Here is an 11,777-nt window from a genome sequence, read left to right on the forward strand (position 1 = left end):
AAGCACTGTTGTTCCCCCGTTTGGGATTTCATTTCAGAAAAGTTAGTCTTATCTACAGCTTTAAATGCAATAAGTACACTTGCACAGAACTTCAAGATTGTAAGGCTAATAGTTTTGGAGAACTAGTTATCGGAAAGGAAATCAAGTCCCGCTATCACTTGATGCGGGCCATATTTCAGAAAAACTGGTCTTATCTACAGGTTGAAATTCAAGAATAACATTTGCACAAAATTTCAACTCTTCACGTTTAATAGTTTCGGAGAACTGGGGAATGGCAAAAATAATCATTCAAGTCCCGTTATTCCTCCTTAGCAGGGTAGGACTGGCTAGGTTGGCAAATCGAAGATTACCGAGAGCTCTTAGTTACGAATGCTCAAATGGGATCCTCCCGGACTAAGATACACAATAATAATAATAATAATAATAATAATAATAATAATAATAATAATAATAATAATAATAATAATAATAATAATAATAATCTTACAGACTACTGAATTTCTAAAACGTGATACTTCTATTGAATATGTAATTCTAAATTATTTAGATAAATATTGAAGAAACTTAATATTCACTAGCAATTAGAGAAATTCAAGATGAGCATTTACCAATGAAGCCGATGCTTTCAGGAGGGCAAAATTTCTTCTGCTTTTGATACCGATAATAATAATGGAGGTCAGTGCAAAGAAAATAGTAATACCTAAAAATGAGAAACAAAAATATAAGCCCAAACGTTGATAATCCAATTACAGTGAAGCAGCATCCCATAGAAGTTGGCGAATTAGATGTAACAGCGAATAACTTGCGTTTTAGTCCAGGTAAGCTTTATTATAATGGTGAACAAATCCGTAGAAACTGGTTGTTATACTCAGTGCAAATGACAAAATATTTTGATTTAGTTGTATGGCATTTGGCAGTAAAGAGACGAGGAACTTCTTGTTTATTACTGAGAATGATGTGTCTACTAACCATATTTATAAAATAGTAGAATAACAAGAAACCTATATACGAGGTTTCATCTTCCTAAGTTGAAATGAAGGAGAAATATTAAATTTTCGGCTAATTGTTTGCCCCTCTTAAGACAAGTATTTTAACAAAAGTAACATGATAAAAACCTAAGACAGGCAAGGGTCAAATCAGGTTTCAAGAGTCAGCAAATCAGTCAGTTGGTCTAGGAGGAATTGGAGAACAAACATCGTTATGTTCATTTTTATGTATATATGTAGATATAGATATAAAGTAACCATTATAATTAGAATAACAGAAACATCTGATGTTTGGAGCACTAGTAATCGTGAAATGCTAATACTGATGATGTATATACAAAGTATGGCTGTTTTTAGTGATGTAATTTATTAACTTAATTGATGGTCTGTACTACGACAGGTAGGACGGAGGCATTTGTTGAAGCAAGGAGACTGTGGTGGTGCAAAATTGAAAACCTCTGAACTTCAAAGTGTCCGAATTAAGGGCGCGAGATTAGTTGATGCAAATATATCTAAGGTGGTCAATGTGCTAAGTGCGTTGCAAGAAACGGTGTTCTTGGTAATGTCAGATTACAAACCTCATGGGAAACAACATTGCACAAAAGTAATAGCTGTGGGAAGAGAAGATTTAGAGACAGAGATCTACAAGCTCTGGAGATCACTGTTGCTAAGAAACGTAGAGCAAATGCGAAAAACGTGACTGCGGAACTGAATCAATACCTCAAATAGCCTGTTGCGACAATCACAAATCGATGCAAGTTAGATAACTTAAACATCCGCTGTCAGTTGCAATTTCCAAATTACTCGCCCCCTCCAACAAAGGTTTAGCGTAAATGAATGTAATGGTGGCACATGCAGGGCGAACGTTCACTCAAAGAAACTGTGGCGGCTCCCCCAACAAACCCATGGCCCGAACTGTCTCCTCCAAATATGGCGGCGGGTCTGTGAGGCTTAGAGTTACAATTTCCTGGTATTTAGTGAGTCCTGTGACTACTTGGATTGAATTAGATTTGAGTTTAGCATTTCGTTCAGCAGCGAGGCTGTTGAAATGTGGTCGTATAACTGGACGTGCGACCCAAATTACATGAAGTCTTGCTAATAAACAAACTCGAATCTCCCACGTCAAAATGAAATGAAATCTTTGAATTTTACGTCCCACGGTTATGCCGGTTAGGCTAAAGGAGACGGTGATGATGAGTAATGAATGAAATGGTGGAATGAAGAAAGTGGGAGGAAACGGGAGAACCCCGAGGAAACCCACGCACACGGTGTTTGTCCACCACAAAGTTCACTTGGCGGGGGCTGGGATCGAACCCGGGACCCCTAGCACCAGAGGTGAACGCTCTACCACTGAGCCACCGCGGCCCCCTCCAACGTCAAAGAAGCATACGTTATCTAAATAACCACGAGGGAGTTATCTTGTTACTACGATCACGAGACGCATTACTGTCAGTGATCACATGGAGATTTAAATGACTACTCGCATCGTATACTCAACATGTTGTTTCAGGCCAATGATACGGTTTCAAGATGATAATTCACACTGCTAGACAGATCTATTGAGGAGTAGTTTGATGAGCATCGACATGAAATGCAATACCTTCCCTGGCCAAACCAATCCGGAGACCTCAACATTATTAAACATCTGTGATCTGTTCTGGAACTCAAACTCCGGAGCAAACATCATTGTCCATCCTCGCTTGAGGAACAGAGTGGTGCTGCAATGCATGAGAAATTGTTCAATATTTGCCTGGAAACCATTCATGGCTTGTACGTTTGTCTTCCACGACGAACCAAAGCTGTTCTGTAGGTTAACAATGATCTCAAGCTGAATTAATCATGAAAGTTACATTTTCAGTAGGTTTTCCTATTATTTTTACATTGTGAAGTACGTTGTCAGTTTATTTAATTCATATATTACTCTAAAAAGATTGTATAAAGTAACTGTGTTAAAATTAATTAATACATGTACACATTAAATACAGTAATAAGTAATATTTCTTCCATCCTTACTCACCTCCCTAATGTGAGGTCCAAAGCAAAACAAAGATACGATTAATTCGCGTCCTTCGGGTCTTAACAAATACAATCTCTTACGAGCTGTGTTCACCAAAGGCCGTGATGTTGCCCTTGGATTTTGGTGGATACGACGTTCTAAGTCGTTGCGCAGGTCCCACATTCTCCGAATTTCATCCATCTGGTAAAATAAAAAAAAATGTATAACTCACATTTTGCAGAAGCTCAATGTTGTGTAATGCAGAAATATTTATCCATCTACACTTTAAAGGTAAACACCTGGTGCGAAAGATCTTATGAGTTAACCAACATTTCCAGCAAATCTTGCTTCTTTATTTCGTTTTCTTTCTTTTCTTTTCTTTATTTCTTTTTTTTCAGGTGAGGCGTTGGCGAAAATGAGCACCCTCAGGATAGGGCACAATAGGTGGAATGGCGAATAGAGACCAAATCTGAGATCCAGGTCTAGCAGAACTTCCGGACGCGTTACAGACGCACACCCCATCACGTCTGACCATCCGCCACTAGTATACGAGGTTCAAGGAAACCGAAAGTGTCATCAAGAGGACGAGTTCTGAACGTCCGCGCACGAGTGAATCAGATGTAGAATGGGTGCAACACGAATTTCTCCGGAGCCCAACCAAGTCAGTCCGTCAAAGTATCGATAGTTGCAGGTACCACCGACCACATTGAACAGGGTGCTACACGAGTGACTGAAGCTGCATGTCTGCAAACTGCAGCTGCTGCATACTCTTCAACCTGATGACAGTCCAAATCTCAAAGCATTTACAATTGAGATTCGGAGTCACATCGACGAGGACCCAGACTTTCTGACAAAGGTGATGTTCTCGGACAAAGCGTGCTTTCATGTGTGCGAGATGGTAAACTGACACAATGTGCGGACATAGCGGCTTAGAAAATTCTAACGTAAGCGACAAAATTATTGTTTATTGGTCTGCTTCATGATCGTGTGGTGGAACCGTTTTTCTTTGCAGAGGTTTCAATCACCGCGACTGTTCATGTGGGCATGTTGGAACAGTTTGCATTTCCACAGAACAAACACCTGCAACTTGACGTCCTGCTGCAACAGGACGGTGCCCCTCCTCACTGGGCTGCGATAATTAGAAATACTTTGGACAAAATACCCCCAGGTTGCTGGGTAGTTTGAGGGGAATCCATTGCCTGGCCCCCAGTGTCTAGATTGTTGTCTTTGGGTCTTTGTGAAGGAAGTGGTCTACAAGACCCCAGTGCAGGACTGAAAGGAATTGCGAGCTCGCATTGGCGCAGCACTTTAAACGTCACGAATTACGCACTGGGCCGGATGCGGGTGGAACTTGAATATCCCTTAGATATCTTGCGTGTTACAGATGGCGCACACATTGAACTCCATATATAGCCAGTAAATCTTTAGGTATGTGTGTGAACATTATGTCACAAACCGCACCATTCTGTCTATCCTTGTATCTGAATTATACACAGTTAAAGTTGGAAAGATAATTCTGGAACACCGCTTTTTAAAACTAGTAGAAATTAACAATTTCATAACGTTAGTGTTCAAGTACTAATGTAAATCATGCAATGAATTCATAATTACTTATTCTCTGATTTTAGATTGTCCTTTCTCCTTTTGTTTATTTTCAACTTAATTTTATTACTTTCTTTAGTTTATATTGTTTTTTTAAGCAGAATACATTAAAAAATATCGTTTCTACGAGACGGAAGGAAGGGAAAGTGTTAAGGTATATGTTGGGCTTCCAAACTTTCTGACTAAACACCTGGATACCCTATAAAAATCTACACTAAAAACCAGACGCACTGTAAAAATTAACACTAAAATCCGGGACAGTATTTTCAGTATAGTCATAGTTATTTCCAGTATAGTCAAAACTAATTAAATTGAAAGGTCTTTTATTTAATTAAAAGATCGTCACTGGCCAGAAGTGAGTGATAGAGAGTAGATTATTCCTATGAGTCAAGTATCAATGACTAACAAATGCTGAATGTTATTTAATTAATTTATGTTATTTAATGCTGAATGTTATTTAATTTATTAATCCAATCTAGGCGCACCTTCCGGTACACCCACTATGTTACGACTTATCTCACCTAAACAAATTAGAGCGACGGGCGATGTGTACATATTTTAGAGCCACACTCATAATAGTAACATAACTAACATTACATTCAAATCCACCTTCATTTAAATAATTTCACAATAAAATCCGTATAAACATTCTATTGTAATCCATCTCCTCTTACTGATAAGCTGCACCTTGACCTGAAGTCTTCCTCAATAAAGGTAATGAAGGTCCTTAACCTCTCCCTAATACCTTCAACTACGGCGGTATACAAACTGCTGACAACAGTAAGTAAAATATATCGTGGATTGTCGATTACGGGACAGATTCCTCTGAACAGCCTAAAATACCGTCAAATCCTTTGAGTTTCAAGAACATAACTACTATTACCCAGGTATCACATTTTACATTAAAAATAATAGGGTATCTAATCCTAGTTTAAAAAATAATTTCATAGCTTCAAACATAGAACTCATTATTTTAAATAATAATTTCACCTAAAAATAAACAAAACAAGTCCTTCAATCTAAATTTATAACTATAGTTTAACCATCACCAATTCTTCCCTTCAACCCCCTCGTCTCACCGCGGCGGCTGGCACGAATTTCGCCGGGTCTCTTAAACCTTAACTGCTTCAAACATTAATTAATAAACAAAACCAAGTACTGCGACTAATAATACCTCATTATTTTACTTTAAGATCAATAATGCTTACTTCTTACCCAAAAGGTTACATGTACAACTAGTTAAACAAGAGAAGAAAAGCCAGGATAATACTTTACTGTTAATTCATAACGCTAAAATAAATAATTATTAATTATATATTTAACCTAATTAATAAAAATTAGTATTAAATAAACCCTATTTTCCCCTTGTCTAGGATACAATTTTGTTTTTTTCCCCCCTCAAACAAAATTGTATCCTATACAAGTATATTTATTTTCTCCTTACACATATGCTGTAAAAACTAGCATATACTGGATACGTTAAGCTTATTAATATACCTTTAGCCGGTATCTCAGGTTAATTAAGAGGATTTAATAGATTTTCAAGTTTTAATTATTATTAATATATAATCTTTCTAAATTTAATTATCATAACGCAATATTGATCTATTTAAATTCTCATATACCACTATAAATAATTATTAAATAATAAGATGCCTGATTAAAGGATTATCGTGATAGGATAAATCAAGTATTTCAACATACTCTTATTACACCTAAAAGAATTAAACTTTCACCTTTGACATCAAAAATCAACGTGCACCCTACACTAAGGTGTAGAAAGATAAGCTAAGATAAGCTAGTGGGCTCATACCCCGCATATGAAGATTACTCTTCTTTTTCTAATGCTCACTAATCCTAAGACTCTTTTATTCTCTAGAACACTTGTGTTAGGAACCCTTATTTCCCTAACCTCCTCATCATGATTCGGTACTTGAATTGGTCTTGAAATTAATCTCCTATCATTTATCCCCCTGATTTCAAAGACCAATAATCAACGTCACACCGAATCTGCTTTAAAATACTTCTTAGTACAAGCCATTGCAAGATCTTTACTTTTAATAGCAATCATTTTACTCTACATGGGCCTGCAAACTACATACTATTTAATCACTATTTCCTTACTTTTTAAAATAGGTGCAGCCCCTCTCCACTTCTGAATGCCTGAAGTAATAGAAGCCATACTTTGAATAGACTGCATTATTTTAATAACATGACAAAAACTGGCTCCCCTTGGTCTACTTTCTTACAGCTTAAAACCTACAAATTTAATCTACCTAACCTTAGCCTTGTCCTTAGTAGTAGGCTCAATTGGAGGCTTAAATCAAACATCACTACGTAAAATCATAGCATTCTCATCTATTAATCACACTGGCTGAATACTTATAGCCCTACTACTAAGTGATATAGCATGATCCCTCTACTTCCTATTTTATGCCTTACTCTCAGCAATAGCAGTCACTCTTTTCGCAATAAACAAAATATTTCATATTAACCAAACCTTTTCTAATAAAATCGTTGTAACAACAAAATTAGCCATTTTTACTAGTCTTTTATCCTTAGGTGGCCTCCCACCATTCTTAGGATTCTTACCCAAGTGAATCATCATTATAAAAACTGCCGAACAAATATCATTTATTATCCTCACCCTAATAGTATTAACAGCACTAATTACCATTTTCTATTATATACGAATCGCCTATGCTGCTTTCATTATCAATCACCATAACCAAACATGAACATCTTTAGTGAAAAAAAAATCAAGAAACATCAATTAGATCAATATTCATTATTACTTCATTAAGAGGTATAATCATTTTACCTCTAACTGTCAACATCCTTTAAACAAGACTTTAAGTTAAAAAAACTAATGGCCTTCAAAGCTATAAATAAAAGGCGATCTTTTAGGTCTTAGTATATTAACTACTACTCCGGAATTGCAGTCCGACATCATAAATATTGACTATAAAACCTAATAGGAGGTTTATTTAACCATAAATAAATTTACAATCTATCGCCTAGTGCTTCGGCCACCCTATTTAATTTCACTTGCAACGATGATTATTTTCTACAAACCATAAAGATATTGGTACAATATACTTAATTTTTGGGGCTTGAGCAGGAATAGTAGGAACATCACTAAGTCTTCTTATTCGAGCAGAACTTGGTCGGCCAGGTAGTCTAATTGGTGATGATCAAATTTATAATGTAATTGTTACTGCTCATGCTTTCATTATAATTTTCTTCATAGTTATGCCAATTATAATTGGGGGCTTCGGTAATTGATTAGTACCTTTAATACTAGGGGCGCCTGATATAGCATTCCCTCGTCTAAACAACATAAGATTCTGATTACTACCACCCTCACTAACCCTACTATTAACAGGAAGAATTGTAGAGAGTGGTGCGGGAACAGGGTGAACTGTATATCCCCCTCTTTCTAGAGCTATTGCTCACGCCGGAGCCTCTGTCGATCTTTCTATTTTCTCCCTCCATCTAGCTGGTGTATCCTCAATTCTTGGTGCAGTAAATTTCATTACAACTGTAATTAACATGCGAACTCCCGGAATAACCTTAGAACGAATACCATTATTTGTTTGATCTGTAGTAATTACTGCCGTATTGCTTCTTTTATCCCTTCCCGTGCTAGCAGGGGCTATTACAATGCTCTTAACTGATCGAAATCTTAATACCTCCTTCTTTGACCCTTCAGGAGGAGGAGATCCAATTCTATATCAACACCTATTCTGGTTCTTCGGCCATCCTGAAGTTTACATTTTAATTCTTCCAGGATTCGGTATAATTTCACATATTGTAACCCAAGAAAGTGGCAAAAAGGAAACTTTCGGTGTTTTGGGAATAATTTATGCAATACTAGCAATTGGATTCTTAGGATTTATTGTATGGGCTCACCATATGTTCACTGTTGGCATAGACGTTGACACTCGCGCTTACTTTACTGCAGCCACAATAATCATTGCTGTTCCTACAGGAATTAAGGTATTTAGATGAATCGCCACACTTCATGGAGCACAAATAACTTATTCACCTTCAATCTTATGAACCTTAGGCTTCATTTTCCTTTTTACCGTAGGTGGTCTCACAGGAGTCGTACTAGCAAACTCATCTTTAGATATTGTTCTCCACGACACTTACTATGTAGTAGCACACTTTCACTATGTACTATCCATAGGTGCCGTATTCGCTATCATAGCGGGACTTATTCATTGATTTCCTTTATTTAGAGGAACAACAATAAACCCCACATGACTAAAAATTCAATTCTTAGTAATATTTATAGGAGTAAATATCACATTCTTCCCTCAACATTTTTTAGGACTAAGAGGAATACCACGTCGATATTCAGATTACCCAGACGCTTATACTACATGAAATATAGTATCAAGCATTGGCTCATTCCTCTCTTTCATCGCTGTCTTAGTACTTGTAATTATTATATGAGAAGCCTTCGCAAGAGCTCGACCAGTAATCTTTTCAGATCAACAAACAACATCTCTAGAGTGATTTCAAAACCTGCCCCCTGCAGAACATAGTTATGCAGAACTTCCCTTACTAACAAACTTCTAAGGTGGCAGATAAGTGCATTGGGCCTAAGCCCCAAATATAAGAATAATTGTCTTCCTTAGAAATGGCCATTTGAAATCAGCTAGGTCTTCAAGATGCAGCATCCCCTGTAATAGAACAAATAACATTTTTTCATGATCATACAATACTCATTGTGACCATAATTACAGTTCTTGTAGGTTATCTACTAACCTCCCTTCTACCAAACACATATATTAACCGCAATTTGTTAGAAGGACAAACTCTAGAAACTATTTGAACAATCTTGCCTGCCATTACGCTAATCTTCATTGCTCTCCCATCTTTACGACTCTTATACCTACTAGATGAAATTCATCAACCAGCAATCACTCTTAAAACAATTGGGCATCAATGATACTGAAGTTATGAATACTCTGACTTCTCCTTAACAGAATTTGATTCTTACATAATTCCTATTAATGAAATAAATCCCAATTCATTTCGTCTATTAGATGTAGACAATCGTATTGTATTACCTATTAATATTGATATTCGTATCCTAATTACCGCCGCCGATGTTCTTCACTCATGGGCCATACCCGCCTTTGGTATTAAGGCGGATGCTACTCCAGGACGCTTAAATCAAGTAGCAGCCAACATTACACGTACAGGTCTATTCTTTGGTCAATGTTCAGAAATCTGTGGCGCAAATCACAGTTTCATACCAATTGTTGTTGAAGCCTGCCCTCATTCAGTATTCATTAAATGAATAACAAAAATAATACAAGAACTTTCATTGGATGGCTGAAAGTAAGCAATGGTCTCTTAAACCAAAAGATAGTAAAATAACAATTACTTCCAATGGAAAAATTAGTTAAATTATAACGTAAGCATGTCAAGCTTAAATTACTACTCAATAGTATTTTTCTATCCCACAAATATCCCCCCTAAAATGACTTATCTTATTTATTATATTTTCCTTATGTTACCTTCTATTTGCATCTATTATATATTTTAATTCAAATATCCCTGATCCTTCCTTAAGTGACACCAATATTAAGAAATCAACTATAAATTGAAAGTGATAACAAACCTTTTTTCAACCTTTGATCCCTCTACTTCAATCATAAATATATCATTTAACTGACTTAGAACAGTAATTGGACTTCTAATTATTCCAATCCCATTCTGATTCTTACCAGGACGACCAAACATTCTATGAAATAAAATTACCTTAACTCTCCATAAGGAATTCAAAACTATTCTTGGTCCTACTAGTTATCAAGGAAGAACCTTCCTATTTATTTCTTTATTCTCCTTCATCTTGTTTAACAATTTTATAGGCCTATTTCCCTATGTATTTACTAGCTCTAGTCACCTAACCTTCACATTAACTCTCGCCCTCCCTCTTTGAATAAGCTTCATAATCTATGGCTGAATCAATCACACCCAACACATATTTGCCCATCTCGTTCCTTCTGGAACCCCGACCCCTCTCATACCATTCATAGTATGTATTGAAATAATTAGCAACATCATTCGGCCTGGAACTTTAGCTGTTCGATTAATAGCAAACATAATCGCAGGACATCTCCTCTTAACCTTACTAGGTAATACAGGCCCTTCTTTATCTCTCTCCATACTCTCTCTACTAATAATTGGACAAATTGCCCTCCTAATATTAGAATCTGCCGTCGCAGTAATTCAATCATATGTATTTGCAGTTCTAGTTACACTATACTCAAGAGAAGTTACTTATGTCAGCACCACAAAATCATCCTTACCACCTTGTTGATCAAAGCCCTTGGCCGCTCACTGGGGCCTTAGGCGCCTTAATTACAACTACAGGACTTACTAAATGATTCCATCAATATGACCCCTCTCTATTTTTCCTAGGCATACTAATCACACTACTAACTATAATTCAATGATGACGAGATGTAACTCGAGAAGGAACATATCAAGGATTACACACTATGCAAGTTACATTAGGTCTTCGGTGAGGCATAATTTTATTTATTATTTCTGAAGTATTCTTTTTCGTCTCATTCTTCTGAGCCTTCTTCCATAGTAGATTAGCACCAACAGTAGAAATTGGATCTTTCTGACCTCCAGCAGGCATTGTACCATTTAACCCAATACACATTCCCCTTCTTAATACTGCAATTCTACTGGCCTCAGGAGTTACCGTAACATGAGCTCATCACAGACTAATAGAGGGCAACCACACCCAGGCCACACAAGGGCTACTACTTACAATCCTCCTAGGCCTATATTTTACTGCTCTACAAGCATACGAATATTATGAAGCACCATTCACCATCGCAGATGCTGTTTACGGCTCAACATTTTTCATAGCAACAGGCTTCCATGGTCTCCACGTTATTATTGGTTCCACATTCCTAGCCACTTGCTTATTACGCCACCTTTTATCACATTTCTCTCCTACTCACCACTTTGGATTTGAAGCCGCTGCTTGATATTGACATTTTGTGGATGTAGTATGATTATTCCTTTACATCTCTATTTATTGATGAGGAGGTTAAGCCTATTTAATATATATAGTATATTTGACTTCCAATCAAAAAGATCATTAAATGAAATAGGCAATTAATACAGTCTTAACAACCGGCTTACTAACTATTATT

The 11,777-nt window shown here is 36.6% G+C and overlaps 1 non-coding gene and 1 pseudogene across 1 annotated transcript; one reads left to right on the forward strand and one right to left on the reverse strand.

The window, feature by feature from the left end:
- Nucleotides 1-5,060: 5,060 nt before the first annotated feature.
- LOC145674700 (small subunit ribosomal RNA) lies at nt 5,061-5,469 on the reverse strand. Its single transcript, XR_014129019.1, has one exon. It is a non-coding gene; the product is annotated as a small subunit ribosomal RNA (ribosomal RNA).
- A 3,763-nt stretch (nt 5,470-9,232) lies between these two features.
- Nucleotides 9,233-9,939, forward strand: LOC145673892 (cytochrome c oxidase subunit 2 pseudogene; annotated as a pseudogene).
- Nucleotides 9,940-11,777: the final 1,838 nt, after the last annotated feature.

The sequence above is a fragment of the Thermobia domestica genome, chromosome 17, assembly GCF_964235325.1.
Source record: "Thermobia domestica chromosome 17, izTheDome1.hap1.1, whole genome shotgun sequence".
Classification (NCBI taxonomy): domain Eukaryota; kingdom Metazoa; phylum Arthropoda; class Insecta; order Zygentoma; family Lepismatidae; genus Thermobia; species Thermobia domestica.